The sequence below is a fragment of the Sus scrofa genome, chromosome 10 (assembly GCF_054392235.1).
Source record: "Sus scrofa isolate SSC_HxYL_T2T_F1_AM1 chromosome 10, Sscrofa_HxYL_maternal_Yorkshire_Landrace_v2.0, whole genome shotgun sequence".
Classification (NCBI taxonomy): domain Eukaryota; kingdom Metazoa; phylum Chordata; class Mammalia; order Artiodactyla; family Suidae; genus Sus; species Sus scrofa.
In genome coordinates this window covers 10,621,744-10,645,699 of record NC_139392.1, presented here as the reverse complement: position 1 = coordinate 10,645,699, position 23,956 = coordinate 10,621,744, and the positions used below count along the sequence as shown (strand labels likewise).

The 23,956-nt window shown below is 40.4% G+C and overlaps 1 protein-coding gene across 36 annotated transcripts in view; it reads right to left on the bottom strand.

Moving 5' to 3' along the window:
* Positions 1-23,956, bottom strand: part of SPATA17 (spermatogenesis associated 17) — a 386,966-nt gene that overhangs the window by 51,737 nt on the left and 311,273 nt on the right. For 16 of the 36 annotated variants that reach the window (XR_014817025.1, XR_014817027.1, XR_014817032.1 and 13 more), the window contains one exon: positions 19,059-22,100. The gene's annotated coding sequence lies outside the window, so the exon portion shown is untranslated. Of the gene's footprint in view, positions 1-17,180; positions 22,101-23,956 lie in introns of those variants that run through there. The other 20 variants (XR_014817026.1, XR_014817038.1, XR_014817031.1 and 17 more) reach the window with 4 other exon arrangements.

Genomic DNA, 23,956 nt, shown 5'->3' with positions numbered 1-23,956 from the left:
CTGGGTTAGGTCTCCAAGGTCCAACTTTCTCTTCTGCAAAGCTGGAAGTAGGAATGTGGGGTGTGGTTGGTACCAATAACCTCTGTTGAACTTCTGATTTCAAGAAGTTTCAGTTTAATGACTCATGAGCAGTCCCAATCTGGCCTTATAGCAAATCACCCAAGGTTTCTATTTGGCCTGTTTTTTCACGTGTCCATCAGGATTGTAAAACGCACCCAGCAGCCACCTTTTGGAAGAATGTTCCCACTTCAGCTCATGAGTGAACAGTGGTTTAAAGGAATCAGCATATTTCTCACATAGTCATTGATCAAGACATAGTTTTGAATTATGCATAGGTATTTGTGTACGTGTGTGTGTATATGTTTGTGTGTAAGATAGAAGCTCCTAGGTTTTGTAAAAAATATATAAAATAAAATTTAAAATTAGACTGACATAGATTTGCCCATTTTCATTTTTTTGTTAATTAAGGGCATACTTTTCCCCTCCCATGTGAATAGTCTTAATTTCAGGAAGAAAGAGGTGTTTAAATGAATTGGTTTGAGGTGAGAATAATGTCAGAACAAAATGAATAAATATCTTTTTCTCATATCAGTGAAACATTTGCCCTGACTAGAGTATTGGAGCCAGCATCAGATGGAATAAAAAACAAACCCCTGCCCATCTGGAGTTTCTATTCTAGTTTAGGAGGCTTCTATGGACATTTAAAAGGTTAGGTGACAAAACTTTAGTAATGAAATAAGGCAGTAATATAGAAGATGTATAAATAGTATTTGATGATGGATCAAATGCATAATACAGAATTTATGACAGATTTCCCTGTGAGCTGGAGTAACAGGAAAATGAAATTCCTGAGACAGGGGTTGAATAGGAGCTGTAGCTACGACCTACACTGCCCCTGTGGCAGTGCCAGATCATTTAACCCATTGTGCTGGATCAGGGATCAAACACACACCTCACTATATTTGGTGAAAGGAGCAAGACTCAGCGGGGACTAGATTGTGTGATTCCATTTACGTAAGATTTTTCAAGACTGTAAACTAGTATGTAGCCTAGGACTGAGGGCAGAAGGAAGGATAAACTGTGAAGTATCCTGGGGAATATTTCGATGAGTGAAGGAAATAATCATTTTCTTGCTTTTAAACTTTACTTTTTATTGATGTACAATTGATTTAGAGTATTGGGTTAATTTCAGGTATAGCAAAGTGATATATTCTTTTCCAGATAATAGTCATTTTTAATCACTGTTTATTGTTTTGTTTTCAGGGGTATATGTCAAATGCCCAAATGTACTGAATTGTATGCTTCAAGTGAGTTGTGCACATGGAGTGTACTTTATTTTATTTATCTATTTATTTTTTGTCTTTTTGCCTTTTCTAGGGCTGCTCCTACAGCACATGGAGGTTCCCAGGCTAGGGGTCGAATCGGAGCTGTAGCCACTGGCCTACACCAGAGCCACAGCAACATGGGATCTGAGCTGCATCTGCAATCTACACCACAGCTCACGGCAACGCCAGATCCTTAACCCACTGAGCAAGGCCAGGGATCGAACCCACAACCTCATGGTTCCTAGTCAGACTCGTTAACCACTATGCCACAACGGGAACTCCCATGGAGTGTACTTTAAAACATAGTTTAAAAAACCTAAATTATACCTCAAAGTGGTTGACAAAAATTACTAATGAGCTCATAATGAGCCCAAACTGGAGACAATTCAACAACAACAAAACAAAGCAATCCACTTAGGTGTCCCCTACTTTCCAAAATTAAGATGAAGCTTGTAAACTGCTTTGTTCATCAATATTGTTTAAAGTAAAAAAAATCATAGGCACACTGGCTGGCGTCAAGCATATTGTCCACACCTTCCGCTCCCATCAAATCACAGTGCATTGAAGCCCTTCTTTGATCGATGCCAAGTTGATGAACGGATAGAAAAGAATTTGAGAGCTCAGAGGAGGCGAGCATGATGGTCATTAACCTTGCTGTGCTGCCAGACCACTAGTGCTCTCAGGAGATGTAGAAATAAAATTTTCAGTATTTTCCATTAGGATTGCAAAAGCAACCATCCGCTTTTAAACTCTGAAACGTTTTCCGCACACACTTAATGGCACACCATGAAGAATTGCAGTGCTCTCCAGAAGCTTGTTAACGAAGCCCTAGAATAAAAGACCAATCAATGGCCTCGCTCTTTTCCCCATTTTCCTGTCTGCCACATCTGCCTGTTTCTAAAACCACACTGTAATCTCAAGAAACACATGCGAACTACATTTTATCGTAGGATATATTGTCCAGAAGGTCCCTAGCCAGCATCATACAGGCGGGAAAGATCCGTAGCCTGCTATAGGGACAGATGGCAGCATTTTTGAAATCGAGTAACATATGGTCTGCATTGTCAGTGGTAAGTCATGCTAGTCATCCTGTGGCCAGATTGCCACACCAGCCACAGTTCTCCCTGCCTTGGGTTCATCTTGCATAGATCACTGTTCCTGAGCATCGAGGTCTTAATGTCTCACCCTCATTCAGGAATAACACCGCCACACACTAACATTCACTGTGCATTACCTGCCAGCTACCACCATGCTAGTTGCTTTCCCTTATTCTGTCTCATTTAGCTGTTACAAGACACACAGGAGGTGCTCTGGGATCTATGGCAACTCCTTGGTACTAGTCAGATCAACTTCAAACTCCTTAGGTGAGCATTGAAGGTATTCATGCAATATGCACCTCAGACAACCAATGTGTGTCTTGTTAGTCTTTATAATGCTGTGAAATTGGGGTGGTTCCTCCATGTTTTAGTCCCATGGTTTTTCTTTGTTAGAACACCTTTCTTACTCTTCTGCACCTATCCAGGTTTGTAACTTCTTCATGGCCCACTCCCCGATCACCTCCAGGAAGCCATTCTTACTCAAAGGCCTCTACCTTTACAAAGTGTTCTTTCCCTCTTATACTATCCATCCAAAAATTCTGTGCCTTGTTGCTACAGATGTATCTACACCTTACTTTGAAATAAATGCTTGCCTAGATTTTTCATAATCGTTTAATTTTCCCCTTAAATAGATTGTAAGCAGCTTAAAGGCTTTATTCTCTATATAGACTTTTATATACTTTTAAAATTCCCTCAGGTGAGCTTTGTGGTCTTAGATACTGCAGTGGATCATTTTATTTTGTACATCACGAAAGAAAATTTGAGTGAATTTGCCTTTGAGTTGAAAGTCCTATGTCAAAAACCACATGATCATCTCAATAGATGCAGAAAAAGCATTTGACAAAATTCAACATTCATTCATGATAAAAACTCTTATGCAAAGTGAGTATAGAGGGAGCATATCTCGACATAATAAAAGCTATCTATGACAATATAATACTCAATCATGAAAAGCTGAAACTCTTCCCACTAAAGTTCAGAACAAGGCAAGGATACCCACTGTCACTTCTTCTATTCAACATAGTATTGGAAATCCTAGCAACAGCAATCAGACAAGAAAAAGAAATGAAAGTTATTCAAATTGGAAAGGAAGAGATAAATTTTCATTTTATGCAGATAACTTGATACTATAAATAGAAAACCTTTAAAACTCCACAGAAAAATGACCACAGCTTATAAATGAATTCAGCAAGGTACAGGATACAAGATTAACATACAGGAATCTGTCAGATTTCTTTACACTAACAATGAATTATCAAAAAGGGAGTGTGAAAAACAATGCTTCCAGAGTTCTCTTGTGACACAGGGGATTAAGGATCCAGCTTTGTCACTGAAGTAGCCTGGGTCACTGCTGTGGCATGGGCTTAATTCCTGGCCCAGGAATTTCTACATACTGCAAAAATAAAAACAAAATCTTTTAAAATTTCAACCCTAAAAAATAAAATACTCAGGAATAAACCTGACCAAGGAGGTGAAAGATTTATATGCTGAGACCTATAAAATATAAATAAAGGAAATTGAAGATGATACAAAGAAATGGAAAGATATCCCATGCTCTGGGATTGGAAGAATTAATATTGTTTAAATGGCCATACTATCCAAAGAAATCTACAGATTTAGTGAGATCCTTATCAAATTACCCATGGCATCTTTCACAGAACTAGAACAAATAATCCTGAAATTTTTATGGAACCATGGAAGACGTTGAATTGCCGAAGCAACCCTGAAGAAAAAGAACAAAGCTGGAGACAAAATCCTCCCAGACTTCAGACAATACTACAAAGCAACAGTATTCAAAACAGGATGGTATTGGCACAAAAACAGACATACAGATCAGTGGAACAGAATAGAAAGCCCAGAAATAAACCCACACAAGTTAGGTCAATTCATCTTCAGCAAAGGAGGCAAGAACATAAAATGGAAAAAAGACAGTCTCTGTAGCAAGTGCTGCTGGGAAAGTTGGACAGTTGCATGTAAATCAATGAAGTTAGAACACACCCTCTCACCATGTGCAAAAATACTCAGAATGGCTTAAAGATTTATTTATTTATTTATCTATTGTCTTTTTGTCTTTTTAGGGCCATGCCCACGGCATATGGAGGTTCCCAGGCTAGGGGTCTGATTGGAGCTATGGCTGCCAGCCTACTCCACAGCCACAGTAATGCAGGATCTGAGCCTCATCTGTTACCTACACCACAGCTCACAGCAATGCTGGATCTTTAACCCGCTAAGTGAGGCCAGGGATCGAACCTGTGTCCTTGTGGATACTAGTTGGGTTCGTTAACCACTGAGTCACATTGGGAACTTAGGCTTAAAGATTTACATGTAAAACATGACACAATAACACTGCTAGAAGAGAACCTAAGTAAAAAATTCTTTTTTTTTTTTTTTTTTTTTTTTTGCATTTTAGGGCCACAACTGCAACATATGTAAGTTCCCTGGCTGGAGTCTAATTGGAGTTGTAGCTGCTGGCCTATGCCATAGCCACAGCAACACCGGATGAGCCTCATCTGTGACCTATACCACAGCTCAAGGTGGTGGATCCTCGTCAGATTTGTTTCCACTGAGCCATGACAGGAACCCCAGTAAAATATTCTTTGACATAAATCACACCAATGTTTTCTTAAGTCAGTCTTCCAAGGCAATAGAAATAAAAACAAAAATAAACAAATGGGACCTGCAAGTTTTGCCATGCAAAGGAAACCATAAAATCAAACAAAACAGAAAAGACAACCTACAGACTGCGAGAAAATATTTGCAAGTGAAGAAACTGACAGGAGCTTAATTTCCAAAGTATGCCAATAGCTCGTACAACTCAACGAAAACAAAACAACCCAATCAAAAAATGGGCAGAAGACCTCAAAAAATGTTTCTCCAAAGAAGAAAACCACATGGCCAACAGACACATAAAAAAAGTTCAACATCCCTCATTATTAGAGAAATGCAAATCAAAACTGCAATGAGTTACCATGTCACAGTGGTCAGAATGGCTGTCATTTAAAAATCTACACACAACAAATGTTGGAGAGGATGTGGAGAAAAGGGAACCCTCCTACACTGTTGGTGGGAATGTAAATCAGTACAACCACTGTGGAAAACAGCACAGAGCTTCCTATGCTGTTTCTATAATTCAAAAAGATATGTGCACCTCTGTGTTTATAGTAGCACTATTCACGATAGCCAAGACATGAAAACAAGCTAAATATGCATTGACAGATAAATGGATAAAGAAGATATAGTACATATATACAAAGGAATACTACTCAGCCATAAAAAAGAACTAAATAATGCCATTTTTAGCAACATGGATGCAATTAGAGATTATCATACTAAATGAAGTAAGTCAGAAAGAGAAAGACAAATATATGCTATTACTCATATGTGAAATTTAAATGTGGCACAGATAAACCTATCTACAAAACAGAAACAGACTCACAGACCTAGAGAACAGACTTTTGTTTGCCACCAGGAAGGGATTTGGGGGAAGGATGGAGTTGGAGGCTGGGGTTAGCAGACGTAAGCTACTACACATGAAAGGGACACACAACAAGAGCCTACTGTATAGCACAGACTGCAATATTTAATGTTCTATGATAACCCCCATGGAAAAGAAGATATAAAAAGAATGTATATATGTATATGTGTAACAATCACACTGCCGTAAAGCAGAAATTAACATATTTTATATCAACAATGCTTCCATGAAAAAATAGTGAAAAGAAATTCCCATGACTCTAAATATGATAACACTGGAACATGGGTTGCAAGCACATTTCAATTAGGTCCTTGTAATTCAGTCGGCCTCCAGTGTGGTGGTGTCAGATGCATGAGAGACATCTGGAGGGGTGCTTTGGGGACCCCAGAACTCCTCCTCTCCCCATGGTAAGAGGGGAGCCATCTCCACCAATGATGCCTTCTCCTCTCTGTGAATGAGGCTGGTGTGGTATAGAAGTGTTTCAAGTATGCAAGTCTGTCAAGACATGGCAGTACCAAGAATGTCAAGCCAGTAACATGAATGAGTATGTACAGTCCCATCTATAAAATGAATCAGAGCCTTATTTCCTTCCAGTGACACCATCAGAAGAGATTTTCTTGGTCAGTGGGACATTAATCTCTTAAAATAAAATGTGCTATATCTACTTGGTACCCAAGTAGAAGGCTCAGTCTGAGAGAGCATCTTCAACTCACTCCCCGCCCCCCAAAAAACCCTCCCAGTTGCTTTGAACCAATGCCCACTGGTTATTTCCACCTTTCGTTTTCCAGTCCTTTAAATGATAGTTTCCCACTTTGAGATCTACTAAATATGAATGAAGCAGGTGAAGTGTGGCCCCAGAGCAGCACAGTGTTTGGGGCTGGTTACTATCTTTAGCAGAGATGCTGGAATTCATTCTCATCTCATTTGCTGAGCGCTCTATCATTAAAGTGTCATTGAGAACTGACACCACTTAATTTTAGCAGCTTTCAATTCTCCTTTGCAGCAAGAATAGCTTTAAATGGAGAGGAGTGCAAATTACAGACAGAGGGATATTTTTACACCACACTCAGCATTTTATCAAACAAAGCAGCCTCTCGGGGAATAGAGGACAATACATTATAAAACCAAACTCTCTTCTGATCCTGGTAAATGGGTATTTAATCTTCCGATTGCAGGCATCCACTCTGATGAGCCTGTAATGAATATACTGGCAGGGACATTATCTGAGCTGTTGTGCTTTCCTATTCCTTAAAATATCCTTGGTTTTTATTTCAGGTGTGGTCAAATTAAAAAAAAAAAAAAGAGGGAGAGAGAAAGAGAGAAAAAGAAAGAAGCATCAGAGCTCAGCTGTCCCCTGCAGGCCACAGCAGAACCTTTACCTCTTTGCAAATTACAGAGCTCTGGAGATTTTTCCCCTATTAATTGCATAATTGCTTTTCCTGCCAAAGTAATTTGAACCCTTGGGGGTTAAGAAAATCACTTACTGTGAAATAGTGGCAATTTTTAACCCATTCAGCTAGAGTTTCTCTGCCTAATTAAATGTAAAGGGGGCTCTTTGCTGCCCATGGTGGATGTGTTTCTGATGCTGCTCAAATTGCATTGTACTGGAATCTTCTGAGTATTTGAGCCTTGACAGAATTATTGCACTTGGCTTCCGTGTGTTCCTTGTCTTCTGGTTACTCTCATCTTTGCCTTAGGCAGGAGAAAACTTTATTTAATCATTAGCTGATCTCTAATATTTGTGTCTCCCTTTCTGAGCATGAACAAGTAAAGCCATCATCTATTTTAGAGAATATTTTGGCTGCTGGGAAAGTATCCTTTCACATGCTGGCTTTGAGAACTGCTCAATGGGTTTTCACGGAAATCCAAGTTATTATTGCATATTCTATAAACTTGGGTCCAGGGGATTAATGACTCTCCCAAGGTCACCCCTGGTGTCAGCTTTTGTATTATCCCCACCTTGTTGCCTCTTTGTTTCTTATTTCAGTGAAAGTCACATTCTTATATCATGAACCACTCATAAGAAGCAATTTAATCCAAGGTTTACGGTTCTAATCACTAGATATAATGTAGAGTGTTTTGAAAACATAAATTTTGCCTGTAGCAGGGAGACTTCAAGCACTTAATTTCTACTGAGGAAAACATGTCTCCTCGGCTTGCAATGTCTGGGCCCAAATCGTGCAGGAAGAGGATGGCCTAGCTGGGCCTTGGTGATAAATCAACACCAGAGAAATCCCAGCATCAGCTTGGTACTCAATTTAAGCTCTGTTTAATTTCCACAGGTCATTCTTTCCTTTTAATTGTTTTCCCTTTGTGTTTTGTCTTATTCTTTCCCTTTTCACTTGTAGCCCTGTTTTTGCAGCTCTTCAACCATTGGGATATTTAGATGACATTTAATCGACCAAGTTAAAAAGTTCTTACTAAAGGAAAGTCAACGCCTTTGAAGGAGACACAGGTCAGACATCAAGTGATAGATAAAGCCTTTGAATAATCCGAACACTCATCTACTCTCTCTCAAAGGAAAGAGGTTATTGGAAAGACATTTGGGGGGGTCACTTGTGGCCAAGAGTGAGGTTGTGCAGGAAGAGAGAGAATGAGGGCTGGATTTCTTAAGCCGTTTGGTTATCCCTGGGTGCAGAAAGTGAGGCTCCAAGAGAAGACAAGCCATGCAGAGTCCAGAAAAGCAGGGATGAGGCTGGAACGTGATACACCTCAGGCATGATATTTCTGTAATTTCTTCCACCCCAATAATACGATACTATCCATTTGACATGAAATTTAGACACTCTTATGTCTTTTATGTTATTTGAAATCACTAAATCAGCATTAGCGATTATGAGAAGTGCTTTATGTCTGTGTGTGTCTAAGTGTGTGTAAACTTTTCAGATATCCACATATGATGACTCTTACTTTAGCCTCGTTAGAAAGTTCCTGTCACATTGTGATTGGGTCACTATGCTGTACAACGGAACTTGACGAAACATTGTAAATCAACTATACTTCAATAATAATAATAATGATAATAATAATAATAATAATAATAATAAAAGAATGTTCCTGTCACAGACAAATGCTCAGAATCTAGGGTTATCACACAGCCTTGCAATTTCTTGACCTTCTTTAGGACACAGACCAAACCATCTGTCCAGGCTGAGTGGCCCTCTAGCCCACTCTTGTCAACATGGGTATCCAAGGGAAATAGGTCTGCCTTTCCATCTACTGTTGCCAAACAACCATGATCTATGGAGGACAAAACTCTGTATTTGTTCCTAAATTCCATTCCAGGTACCCACACTGAAAACCAAGTAGGATTTGAGCATAGTCGGGTCAGCTGAGGTTTAGTAGGGGTCAGAGGGATGAAAACACAGAAGTAGGATATTTCAGTATGCAGACAGGGTATAGTGAATAATTGAGACTGATGCCAGCTTAGGGTACTAGTGGGTAGGTTGAAGCAAGATCATGGAAATATTGGGCTCAGGAATTGATTCTTTACTTTTAAGGCAGTAGGGAGCCCTTGGACCTTTATGGAATGTGACTTTATCAGAGCTCTGTGGCAGGATGAGCTCAAGATGGGAAGCCCAGAGGCAGAGTCAGGAAGACATTGAAATAGCTCTGCTGGGAAGTGGTGAAGCCCTGAAGTAGAGTTTTGGCAGTGGGAATGGAAATAAGAAAGTGGAAGTTAAAGAGGTTGTAGAGGTAGAATTGATAGACTTCATTCTGGGCTTCAGGGAGCAAAAACTGGAGAAGGGGAAGTCCTGCTGGTTAGCACTGAAATTTCGAGTCTGTTTAACTAGCAGGGAGATGATGTATTTAATACAATTAAGAAACTCGAGAGGCTCAGAGAGGGAAAGGAGATATTTGAATTTTATTCATTATGTGTCTGAGGTGTCTTTGTGATAGGGAGATGTCCAGTTGTCCAGTTGGTCATTGAAAGTAGAGGCTGGGATGGAGAGGGAATTCCATTTCATGTCCATAGAGAAGTGAAGAAATTGAATAAGGTTATTAAGAAAGAGCATAAAGGGAGGAGTTCATATCTTTAGGGAATTTGGAGAGTGGGTCAAGGGGAATGTATCAGCATGGTTGATGGAACAGGAACAGCGAGGCAAAAGGAAGAAGAGGCTGTGGAGCATCGTGAAAGTCAAGGAAGGAGGGACTTTTGATGAGAAGAGGCAGTCAAGGTGCTAAGTACTCCAAAGCAGAAGCATCATCACTGAGGGGAATATGAAACCACTGAGTGGAGTAACTTTTTTTTTTTTTTTTTTATAACCTCCCTGTAGCCTATGGAGTTCCCAGGTCAAGGATAAGATCTGAGCTGCTGTTGCAAAAACCTCCGCCACAGCTTCAGCAACACTGGATCCTTTAAGCCACTGTGCTGGGCCATCAAGGGACATCTTGAGCTGAAGTGGTAGGTTTATGAGGACAGACTGTTGTTTTTATTATAGTTGATTTACACCATTGTGCCAGTTTCTGCTATACAGCATTAAACTAAGCCCATGCTCTTCTGTGCATGGGCTGCTGTATAACTGCATCCATCACACTTCTGTAATACTCTGTCAATAGTTTTTTAAAACAGCACATGCCACTCCTTGTGTTTCATATGGTCAACTCAGCACATCTTCCCTAAGGGTTTCAATCATGTCTCCTTGGTGGTTGTTGTACTTGGTCTAGGATCCTGCCTTATTCTAGCAGGTCCTTCACACCACTGTCATGGTCAGCTTTCCACAAAAAAATCTCAACATACTGCTTTCCATCTGAAAATCTGTTTATAGCTCCTGATGCTTTCAGGACAGAGTCAAATTCTTTACCAAGACTCCATAGACATGATCTGTCCATTTCCTCTTCTGCAGCTCCGTCTTCCATCATGATCTTAAGTACAAGCTATAATCCAGACAGAGTCCCATCTTGAACCCTCTTGTCATCATGAACCTGTGGTTTTCCCAGTTTGAGTAACATTCTTACATCCTCTCTTGCCCCTCGGCCCCATCCCATGATCACATCCGTATAGCTTGTACCACTTCCTCAAGATTCAGTCTTTGCATTATACTTCTTGAGGGTCTTTCCTAATACTCAAGTTAGATTAGAAACCCCCTACCACAGTGCCCTGCACCCCCCCCCCACAGTTTTACATGGGGCAGAGCTGACTTTCTTAGCTTCAGATTTCTCCAAGGACAGAGGTTCTCTATTCCTCGTCAAGAAAAGGATTGTTGAACTAGATAAAAATACAGTTCATAATGTGTACCGCTTGGAGTTATACAAAAATCCCCTCCTGGGGCATATTTCAATGTTAGAGGGAAAATCCTTTCTCCTGACCTTCTAACTTAAAAGGGCTTCCCCAGTTATGTGTCGAAGGGATGTTTTGTGTGTGTGTGTGTGTTTGTGTGATCACTTGTGTTAAATTTTCACCTTTATTGCTTAGAATGTTTTCATCTTCAACTTTTCCATCCCTGCAAAAATACTCCTGTAGGTTTTAAAAAGAGATCCTTTATTTGCAATCCTGGAGGAGAAGGCAGTGTACTCTAATGTGAGAAGTGTAGATGTTGGAATTCAAAAAACCTGACTTTCCATCCCAACTCAGCCTCAAAGCAGCTATGTGGCTTTGGGAAAGTTCTTTAATATCTTTGAGGATCTGCAAACAGAGATAGAGGAGCATTGGAAAGAATAGAAATATACACATAAAGCATCTTATCCCAGTGTGCATGTGTAATAAGCACTCGATGAAGAGTTTTTATAATGATGCTGTGAAACTTCTCATTCCTCAGTATGAGCTCAGAGCCTGAGATAAGATCTGAAATCTGTTCAAAATAGTGAAGAGAATTTTAGGAATGTTAGATCTGGAAGGAATTTAGGATGACAAATTTGATGATTTATAGGGGAGGAGACTGAATCTCAAAGAGACCAGAGGGACTTAATGACTGGAGGTTTTACAGCTCACAAGGACCAGTGCTGGGACTCAAGTCTTGGTCTTTTGATTCCAAGTACATGGCTCGCTTTTTGACGGATGTTGTTAAAACGCCCAGTGACAGCCAACTCTGTGTGGAGGGCTAATTACCGAAAATCCTGGTCAGTCTGTGAATCTGGCTTCTACGCATTACATTCTGGTGGCCAGTGCTCTCTTCCCTTCCTTCTCATTGTTGGCACATTGCGTGTGTAGATCTCGCCAAACATGTGTAGCTGAAAGAGGGGTGGATGTAAGAGGGAGAGGAAAGGAAATGCTGGTAGATCCGAGAATAGAGATCAAACTATACCCTTTCTCCATGTTGGGCCACGGCTGCACATGGGCTCCTCTGAGATGCTAGAGGGGCAAATGTGCTGTGTTTCCAGTCCTTCTGCTCGTTATTTCTGCAGCACTGAGATTCCAGGCCCTTCCAACTCGATTTGTTGATGCTTTCTTGGATGCCTGCTGGTACCTCGCCACTCTCCGGTGTCACTGTGGAACTCGTCCACGTGGCGTCTCAGCAGGAAATGACTGAGGGCGAGCTGAGGCTTCTCAGGTCTGGGCTGTTCTTACAGGGAAAAGTGACCATCAGACTCACTGTCATCATTTGCTGCTGCGACAATCTACAGTGCGTCTAAAGCTCAGAGCACAATAATGTCAGTCTTCGGAATATTGGAGGCAAACATGCACATTTGAAATTTAATTCTATTCTAGCCCTTGCGACAGAGCAACTGTAACAGTATTTTTTTTTTTTTTTTTTCTTTTTACAGCAGCATCTGTGGCATATGGAAGTTCCCAGGCTTGGAGTCTAATCAGAGCTGCATCTGCAGGCCTACAGCACAGCCAGGGCAACGCAGGATCCAAGTTGCCTCTTCAACCCACATCTTGCAGTAATGCCGTATCCTTACTCACTGAGCAAGGCCAGGGACCAAACCCACATCCTCACAGACAACTACGTGGGGTTCTTAACCCACTGAGCCACCATGGGGACTCCTGTAACAGTATTTTCCAAGAATTTGTATAGATCTCTCTCTTTTTTCAATCATTCCAACAATTTAACCAGAATTCTGGACAATATATGATGTTTCCTAAATGTAGCATTTTGTTTCACGTTGAAAGGGAACATAATCTTTCTTTTTGCCTTTAATTTGTCACCCTAAACACGTACCTAAAATCCCACAGTATGTTATTTGTACTTATAAGTTGAATATCATGCATGTCACAGATTAATCTGATGATCTTAAAGATTATAAAATCTTTTATAACAGTTATCTGCCCCCCCAGTGGGCTTAGTATGCTTTCCATTACCCTTTGGAATAATTTTTACCGTAATGGACACACATTTGTACTGCACCATATACCTGACTCATACAACCACCTTCTAAAAAGGTGTTTATTTCCCAGGAGGCCATGTGGAGTCATAAGGAGATGCTAGAATCCAAGGAGAGAACGAGAAAACTTCTAACCATAGCCTGAAGCCCACCATTTTCAGCAATGAAATCATCCAGCCACAAAAAGGCTGCTAAGGTACCGCTAGATTATGATTAGGCCACCAATCCTGATAGCGATGGTTTTCATTTCATGGGGGGAAAGCGTATTCTGTCTCGGCCTTTTCTGTGCCTCCTCCTTTACAAACCTACTGCAAAAAAAATCCACCGCTACTTGCTCCTCCTCCACCTCCAACTTCTCCTTCTCCAATTTTTTTATTTAGCATCTTTTTGTTCAATTAATTACCCTCGAGACACCTTGTTATTTACTGGACTGAACTTCGGCTCCTGATACGCTTCATTCCAGTGTGTAAAGTCAATTTTTCATCTGTGCTTTTTTGGTTGGTTGCTTCAAGACCTTACTTTTTCCTAATAATTTAGGTACCAAATACCTACAGCATCATGCAAGAAGAACTAGCCGTGCATTCTCTTAATGCTTTTATCTGGGGTATTAGAAGGATAGATACGCACCTTTAAAGCTTTGGAAATTGTTTTTTTTTATTTTTTGTCTTTTCTAGGGCCACACCTGTGGCATATGGAGGTTCCCAGGCTAGGGGTTGAATCAGAGCTGTAGCTGCGAGCCTACACCACAGCCACAGCAACGCAGGACCTGAGCCATGTCTGCGACCTACACCACAGCTCATGGCAACGCCAGATCCTTAACCTGCTGAGCAAGGCCAGGGATCCAACCCACAACCTCATGGTTCCTAGTTGGATTCGTTAACCACTGAGCCATGAAGAGAACTCCGTTATTTTTTACTTTAGGGTGAAGAAGCAAATGCAGAAAGGGCCTGTGACATTGTTACATTCACGCGTCCACTGTCAGTGTATTAATAGGACAAAAATAAGGGGACAGGGCTAACAATATGCCAGTTTCTTTACTGTCTAGAGCTCTGTGTGACTATAATATGCCATTTTAGCTAATAAGCTAGAACTGGTTGTCACCTTGGGAAGATACACATAAATTCCATTAATGCAGCAACACATTATAGCTCCTGCTTGAAACAACCTCAAGAATCCAAAAATGTCCTGATTAACAGCAAATTGTGGGTTTTTTTGTTTGTTTTTTTGGGGTTTTTTTTGGAAATAGCCAAATATCATGTAGGCTTAAAATTGGATGGATAATTTGATCATCACAGGCATAATGTCACCCATAGTCTAAAAAGAAACTTGACTCTAATTAAATGACACCAACGACTCAAGGCATTTCGTACAGCGTTACAGTTTTTGAGCAGTGGCGGTGTCTTTAGAGCAAGTGGGTAGTCAACTAACGTGACTCCTTTAATAGACAGTTACTTAGTTGATAGAAGGACTTTGGAATGTTTATCAAATTAAAACTATGACGTTGATTCAGAATGGATAATTTCTTTTTTTGTGTGTGTGTCTTTTTTGCTATTTCTTGGGTCGCTCCCGCGGCATATGGAGGTTCCCAGGCTAGGGGTTGAATCGGAGCTGTAGCCACCGGCCTACACCAGAGCCACAGCAACACGGGATCCGAGCCGCGTCTGCAACCTACACCACAGCTCACGGCAACGCCGGATGGTTAACCCACTGAGCAAGGGCAGGGACCGAACCCGCAACCTCATGGTTCCTAGTCGGATTTGTTAACCACTGCGCCATGACGGGAACTCCCAGAATGGATAATTTCTTTCACCTTTTTATAAAGCCTTCTGTATATCTACTAGCATTATCTAGCATAGTGTATTATCTACCATTAGGCCAAAAGAGTCTTCGTCTGACCACAAAAGAGGCAGCGGGTCTCTGTAGGATCAAGGACTAGCCTGCAGCCTCTGTCATTAAACTTCAGAACATTCTCTGGACTTTCTTTGGGTCTTTGGTTTGCCCAAGGCTTGTTTGTGTTTTTCACTGTGTTGTTTTCACATGTGGGTTTCTTTGTTTCTCACGTTCTCATTTCTCAGAGCAAGGAGAAGGCATTGAGATTGAAGACAGCGAGTCTAACTGGGATGGCTGAGACAAACCAGAGGAAGGAGGACGTTTCAGTCGAAATGTAGCTGCTACTTTTCAGTCTATGGCAAAATATGTTTGGGTTTTTCTTTGCCTTTGGGAACTTTGTGGATCCCCTTAAATTTTTGGTAAAAATAAGTTGCATCATCTTATCAAGCATCTTATCAATCTTTTCAGGTAACACAGATCCCTCTCCTAAATAGGGTAACATCGCCTTTCCCTCTTGGTGGCATTTCATTCGTATAACAAGCACTGTATGACATGATGAACAAATTTCAGCACTGACACTTCCTGAGTCATCACAGATCTTTAATTAAGGGTGTCTACATTTCGAGGCTGTTACTGAGACATACGTATTAAATACTACTCATCTGAGATCTTGAGGTCCATGTGAAAACTTAGCTGTGTCTGGCAACAATCGTACTTTATCTTAATTTTAAGCACCTAGACATTATAACCTGGTACTTGAAAGGATAAAAATAAGTTAACATTTTGCCTAAAGCTTTCCACCGTTTTTCATTCACTTTCTTATATTTTCTGCTAAGTTTCATAAACAAAAGTTTACTTAAAGTGGATGAGCAGGAGTTCCCCTCGTGACTCAGTGGAAATGAATCTGACTAGTATCCATGAGGATGCAGGTTCAATCCCTGGCCTCACTCAGTGGGTTAAGGATCCAGCATTGCTGTGGCTGTGATATGGGCCAGAGGCTACAGCTCCGATTGGGTCCCTAGCCTGGGAAACTCCATATGCCAAAAGTGCAGCCCTAAAAAGACAATAAATAAATAAGGTGGATGAGCAGAGAGACAATACCACGTGGTAGAGCTTCACCTACGCTGATTTCAGAACTGGATATTTGGATTCGAGTGATAAAAAATATATTATTTGTCTTATTCTTTAACATGGGTGATTTTAGCACTGCATTTGTTAAATAGCTCCTCTTCCTATGGCCTCGATTCAAGAGGTAACATGTTCTTTAAAAAACATAGCTTTAATGTTTGATGTCCTTAGTGGATAAATAACTGCAGAAGGTAAGTATCATGACACACAATTGCATTGGGAAAGCTATTTGAATTATTGGGGCTAGAGAGAGTTCATTCATAAGACTCCTACCTACAAGTAACATTATGTAAGCAGAAATAGAATTGAACTTCCCGTGCAGAGCAAACTTCATTTTATAGCTAGTTATCATTTTTCACATTTTCAAATTTTCTTTTTCAATGCGTATACAATTTCCAAAGAAAACCATACGTTCTGCCTTTCTTCTGGAAGCATGTGTCTTCTTTCCCTTTGAGTTGCTTGTGATTGGGCATAATCCACGCACGGCTTGAAATTCTAACATTTTTGCTTCGGTGTAGAAAATAATCGTGGCTATTTGGATCAGGATATCAAAATTTCCTCTGCTCTGTTCTTAAGTCCTAGTTCTGATTCCTTGATCATGCTGCAGCTCATGGTTTTGTTAGATTTCCCCTGGACCTTGATTCAAAAGGTAAGACATCAAACATGCAATGTGTCAAGCTTCTCTGCATACTGGAAAAAAAAAGTGCCTTAGTGTTTGGAACAAGACATGATACCCACATTCATAAATATATTTGAAATCTAAGCGTCTCCTTCAGACTTTCCTTTAAAGGAAGCCAGAAAGTATATCACAGTGGGAGGTGGGGGGTAGGGGGGGAAGGAGGTGGGGAATGGATTGGGCTGTGGGGGGGGGCATGTAGAAAATTGAACTTTCCAAGATCAGTACTTAACATAAAAATTTCATCACAATCTTTATCATCTTGCAGTGGTTGCAGAAAAGGCCTAGGCTCCCTCCACCTTTCACTTCCTGAAGTCGCCTCTTTTACCTTCAAATCTGATGAAGTGTCAAAGTCATTTACCAGTAATGAGTTCTGCTGCAAATTTTATTTTGCTTGGAATTTAATTAATGGGCCAAAGACTTTCCATTGTGATTTGAGCAAATGAATAATAAATCAAGAAAGGAGATTTGTCAGGGAAGGAACATCTGTTTCTTACAAGCGTTACAACATGACTACAGCTTGGCTGGGCATTACCGGCACAAAGACAGTAGGAGTCCTCTCCGGTGAAGCTCTCTTCATTTATTGCTCCACTGAAGGTGAACAGAGAGCCGTCTAATGGTCCTCTGGTGTTAATAAAAGCTTTGCGCTTCTCCAGTTCGCCGGGAGCCTCTTCCTTCAGGGTGCTACTGTCCTTAGGCCATGGTTTGTTGAGCCACGTCAGGATTCTGCAGTGTCAGTACTTTATTGGATGATTAATAAGGGAAAGACAAATTCATAAGCAGAAACAATATGAAATTACCATCATATTAGTGTTCACTGTCATGCTTTTTATTTTGGGGGGGCAGGGGGTGGGGTGGGTAAATGAGATCGTGATTGAAGTTAAGTACTTTGACTCGCACTGTCAAAAAGCAAAAATGGGTCACCTGACCTGTTGGGCTTTGTCTAGTTAACCAATCACAGACTATCTGGAGTAGTGGGACTTTTGTCCTGGCGCCCAAGCCCCCGTCAGTGGTTCCAAAGGGGGGACGAATGGGTCTGAGGCCCAAGGTCTGCAAGCGTGGGGGAGAAAAGAGACCTCCTCTGCTCTTTATGGCTGGAACACACGTGGCTCCTACACACAAAGGACGTTGAGGTGCCCACTGGGTAGGAATAAATTGCACGGAAAATGCGCGCTGCGGACTCCTGCGGAACACTCCCTGGGGAACCTTTATCACGTATGTGCCACAGTAAAGGGCGCCGAGGTTGCGCAGAAGTAACACCAGGTCCTACGTGGTCCCCTTGTTGAAAAACCTTCCGCGAAGGCTGGAAAGATGACAAGAATGGACGGCGCATTCCATCACTGGGATAACACATCCCCCCCAACCGCTTGTGCTACTAGCATCCTGCAACGTCGCTCTGTCGGATGTCATACCCTTCGTGCCATTTGTGTCTGAAACAGCTCTACGAAGCGAGAGGCAAAGATATAAATGTCAACCGTGGGAGAGAAGACAGAGCATGGGGTTATTCTGGAATGGATGTCGTACGTACTGAGTCAGTCAGACAAGCCCACCTTGGGCCCATTGGTCCATGTTTTGAGTCAGGAAAATCAATGTGCGCCTAAAATTGGCATACTGAAAACCCTACTCACAGTGTCCCCCACTCCAACTTTTTAAATATAGCAAATCAGTTCTTAATTCGCTCTAGAAAAGGTTACCAGGTAAAATACAGGACAACCAGTTAAATATACATTTCAGATAAACAGCTGATTTTTTGTTTGTTTGTTTGTTTTGTTTTGTTTTTGTTTTTGTCTTTTTGCTATTTCTTGGGCCGCTCCTGTGGCATATGGAGGTTCCCAGGCTAGGGGTCGAATCGGAGCTGTAGCTGCCAGCCTACGCCAGAGCCACAGCAACCTGGGACCCGAGCTGCGTCTGCAACCTACACCACAGCTCACGGCAACGCCGGATCATTAATCCACTGAGCAAGGGTAGGGACCGAACCCGCAACCTCATGGTTCCTAGTCGGATTCCTTAACCACTGCGCCACGACGGGAACTCCTGATTTTTTTTTAACAAGAGAAAAGAAAAAATAGATACAGCCTGCTATTACAATGAACATGAAATAATTATTAAATGACAAGTAATAATGCTTTGTTTTTAAGTTGAGCAAATAACTTATTTGAGTCAAGCACAGCTTAACATACTTAACTGAAACTTAAAGGTATGTCCCATGTATTTCATGGGACAAACATATTCCAAAAACACTGTTCATGGGATAGCTGAGATTGAAATTTCACCAGGCATTCTTATTTTATTTGCTAAATCTGATCATGTACCACCACGAAAAAATTTCATATTATAAACCTTAAAATTCCAAGTGACCAACATATTATCTTCTGACTACAATGACTTAACATATACTTGCAAAGGTAACAGAAAAGAAAAGAAAAAAAGAGGTATAACCAGCTCCTGCAATTCACATGAAATAACTATTAAATGATAAATAATAATAATGTGTAGTGTTTAAACTGAACAAATAACTTCTTTGAGCCAAGCACAGGTTAACACACCTAACTTTAAAACCTAAAGGTATGAACCTAATACCATATGCACCCCCACAGAATGAGAACCCAACTAGAGGGCGGGATTCATTCATCCCATTGTTAAGATTTTTAAAACAACTATTGAACTTGGAAATAAATAATTTTGAGGTACCTTTGGAATAATCAAAATCTACTTATATAATTTTCTTTAGATATATACAAACGTAGAGAGTAATATACCAGTTTTCAAAATGAACGCTTTGGCTCTTGTCACATTTCACACCTCAGTTTTAGGTAAATTTTTTTCCTTGCATCTTTGATACCGGTGTCTTTATCACCAGTGAGCCTCATTTGTCATCAGAGTTACAGTGGTTTTCCTTGCACTTTCTTCTAATCTGTTTGAGAGATAGCACCTTTAGATCTATATATGATAATGTCACTAAAAAGACTATTCCATGCCATAGCGACCATGCGTTTTACGTTTGGCTAGCTTTTTGGTTTTCTACGTTCGCATGTGTACATTAGTGTTCTTCACAGGGAGGTATTGTTTTAAAGTGACCTTTAAAAGTCTCAAATATAATGACAAACAATACTAGCAATTGTGGTCTATACTCCCAGAATAATTGCTAACCTGCTTTATTCCTTAGACACTTTTTTTCTTCTTAGCAATTTCCACCAATAACATTAATTGAGGTCATTTAAAGCTGTTCATTTTTTTTTTCTTCAATATGTTACTTTTCAAAATGAAGTAATTGAGAGTAAACTTGGACATGATAAAGCTCTCAAGCCTTCAAAAATAAGGTGACTCACTTTTCTGAGGAATAATTTTTGGAAAGCATCTTGCTTCCATGCCTATCACTAAAGCTTGCAGGTGGATTTTGCAATTGGAAGGTGTCAAGGTTATTTCTGGAGCTAACTGATAATCCTTTCCAGGTTTCATTGATGTGGCTGTGCCCATTTTTCTTCGGAGTCACAGGAAACAAGAAAGACCTTCACATTTGGATATATATACAATTGGCCCTCAGAAATTGGGAACCTACCCAGGCATGGTCAGGAACAAAACAATTAATCAAGGTAAAGAGAACAGGGGCTATAAGCTCATTATACTTCTGTGATTCCATCTTTCTTAATTGTCTAGGTAAATTATATGTTAAAGTGAGGGTAAGAGTTCTTATATTTTATTTTATGTTTGAACATTTGATATTAATTAAATGGCCAAGCTCATGTGGTATATTAGTCACCTAATTCTGGACATTAATCTTTGGTTTAATATGGTTAAATTGGGTGTGTCTGCATACCACGGGTATGGAGCTACATGTATATAATACGGATTTAAACAAATATACAGAATGCGGAACTGGAAAACAGTGGATGGCATGGCTTTTCCAAAAAAAAAAAAAAGTATAAGGAAAATTCACTTTTTAAATTTAAAACTGGCTTGCATTTGGTTTTACATGCCTAACGCTGAAATGCATCTATTGACCCAGTTTTTGAGAGCAATTCAAGATTTTTTTTACCACCCAAGGAACTGACAACTTACGGGGCTATGCAACGTGGAGTTGTGAAACTCCGTAGGTGCGAGGACGGGATGCACGTGGATTGAATTAATAGAGAAGTAAGATCCGGCCGGAAGCGGTGCTTTGCTTAAATAAGTACCACGGTGCTCCCCACCCCCCGAAGTGCCATAGAGAGAGACTGAGGACAGCAGTTTGGTCTCAAGAGTCTCACTCCATCGTCCAAACGGATCACTTACCCTCCAGTCCTTCTTGATGAGCTTTCTGTCTCTGCTCCTGTAAACCAAGCCTTAAAATCGGTCTAGTTTTTATCTTTGCAAAATGGAAGACTTAAATACCATAATTGATGATGTCATTTTCAGTGCGATGCCACTGAAACAGCTCACTCATAAAACGCCTCATTTCTACTTAGTCTTTGCCACATGATGGTGCCCCAGGGGCACATTGCCGAGTCACCTGAGGGGCTTTTTCCAACCCTCTCCCTCCCCCCGGAGCTGAACAGGCCCCCTCTCCCCTTGAGAATTACTCTAACTGATGGGGTGTGTTGCTACCCTCAGGTGTGTTGGGGTAGAAAATAATTTGAAAACAACCGATCAAATGAAAAGCCAAACATCTGGCCAATTATCAGCTATTTTCCATTATGCTGATGTAGGCGTTATATGATTAAACCTTCAGATAACAGGATTTTCCTCTTAATCCAGTATTTGCCATCTTGTAAATGCTGCTTTAGACACAATGGATTTCATGGGAAAACTTTTTTTTTTTTTTTGCCTAGAGACATATAGAAATGTTAACAGCCTAACAGTTTGGTTTTTGTTTGTTTTAATTTTTCTGGGAAAGTTCAAAATGTGGTTGTGTAGTCAAATTACTTCCAATGTTTTGAAAACGTTTTTTAAGGAACCTGTAACCACTATGAAGAAATGTCTAGTCATAAACATAGTTTCAGTCTAAGAGGAAATAATTTCCACTGCAAATCACCAATCAAAATCACTGCCTAACTCTGTCTAGTTTTCTGTAAAAAATGCAGCCACCCCCCCCCCAATACAAAACATTGGTAGGAACTGACAATTTCCTGGGCCTTGACCTCAAGAGTTCTAAGATATCCATCCTAACTAACAGATTCCACAGTTACCCATTGGTGAACCTCCTTCTGGACCACAGTGAAGTTGCTAAGTGCTGGCCCCGCTTTCAACAAGGTAAATACTGACCCTGGATGAAGGATGCTCTTCAGTGTGCGATGAACTGTTGAGTGAGCGTTCAGTCTTTCTTTCTGTAAAACAAAAGTGGTTAAACCTGTTAGATTACTGGGCTCATTTTTTTAAAATTTTATTGAAGTATAGTTGATTTACAATGTTGTGTTAATTTCTGCTGTAGAGCAAAGTGATTCAGTTACCCCTGTAGATATTTTTTCATATTCTTTCCCACTACGGTTTATCACAGGATAACCAGTCTTGTTTATTTCATTGTAGACTCAGGTCTACAATTTGTCTGAATTGAATCCGAGACATACATGAAATTGTTCCGCTTGAATTCAACTAAATATCTTTGTTTATGGAGGAGGACTGGGAATGAAGACTGGGAAAGGAGTCCTCCAAGTATGATGCCGAAATTCGGTCTAATGGGGTGATTGAGCTATCAAGCCGTTTTTCCAAGACTCATTGTTGGTAGGACTTACACTATTCAGGCAGAGAAACAGCACCCTTTGTCTGACAGGAGACTCTAAGCAGGGTGCCATGTTTATTGTCTACTGAGATTTTTCCAACCAGTCAGGTAACGTTTATTCCAGAACACACCTGTGGGAGGGGTGAGTGCATGAGTCCTCAACCTGCACGTTCTCACATCATGGTTTGGACACTCTTGCTGAAAGCACTGGGTAGGTAAACCTTCCCTTGTGGATATTAAAAAATTCTTCCCCATGATCCCAAAGTAGCAAGAGATACTAAATTCTAGCCATTTGCTCATCAGAGACATAAACATACATGGCTTCATAGGAATATTGAGCAGATTTACTGCTAATTGAATTAAGAAAATATTTGCTGTTTTCAGGTAAAAAAGCATTCTCTTTGATATCCTATAGATAGCAAAATAATTGCTAATAAATTATGGATTTGTATATATGTATTTGTTCATGATCTGTCACCATGCTAGCTATTTATTTAGAATAGCTATAATAAATAAAATAAAATAAAATAGGAGTTCCTGACATGGCTCAGTGGTTAATGAACCTGACTAGTATCCATGAGGATGCAGGTTCGATCCCTGGCCTCGCTCAGTGGGTTAAGGATCCAGCATTGCGGTGAGCTGCTGTGTGGATCACAGATGCAGCTTGGATCCCACGTTGCTGTGGCTGCGGTGAAGGCCGGCAGCTACAGCTCTGATTCGACCCCTAGCCTGGGATCTTCCATATGCTGCAGGCGCAGCCCTAAAAAGATAAAAAAATAAATAAAGTGAAATAAACCAATGAGGCAAGGAAGTGGAGAAATTGGAAACCATGTACATTCCTGCTGAGAATGTGAAATAGTGCGGTTGCTGTGGAAAACACCGTAGCAGTTCTGTAAAACCATAAACATCGATTTACTATATGACCCAGCAATTATACTTCTAGGTATAGGCCTAGGAAACATAAGTGTGCACAAAAACTTGTCCACAAATGTTGATAACAGAACTATTCAAAATGATTGCAAAGTGGAAACACATCAAATGTTCCTCAACTGATGAATATAGAAACAAAATATGTTGCCTCCATATGATGGAATATTATTTTGCAATAAAAAGGAAAAAAGTGTTCACACATGTTACAGCATGGAAGAATCTTGAAAACATTATGCTAAGTGAAAAAAGCTGGACACAAAAGGTCGTGTGTATGATTCCACATCTATGAAATGTCCAGAATAGTCTAATCCATAGAAATGGAAAATCAATTAGTGGTTTCCAGAAGCTGAAGGTGACATGAGGATGGGAAGTGACTGCCAGCAAGTATGAAGTTTCTTTTACAGCTGATGAAAATATCTTGGAGATAACTGTGATGGTTGTAGAATTTTTAAAATATTCTAAAAAAACCCCCACTGAATTGTATATTTTAAAATGGTGAATTGGAGAGTAAGTAAATTATTCATTAATTTTTTT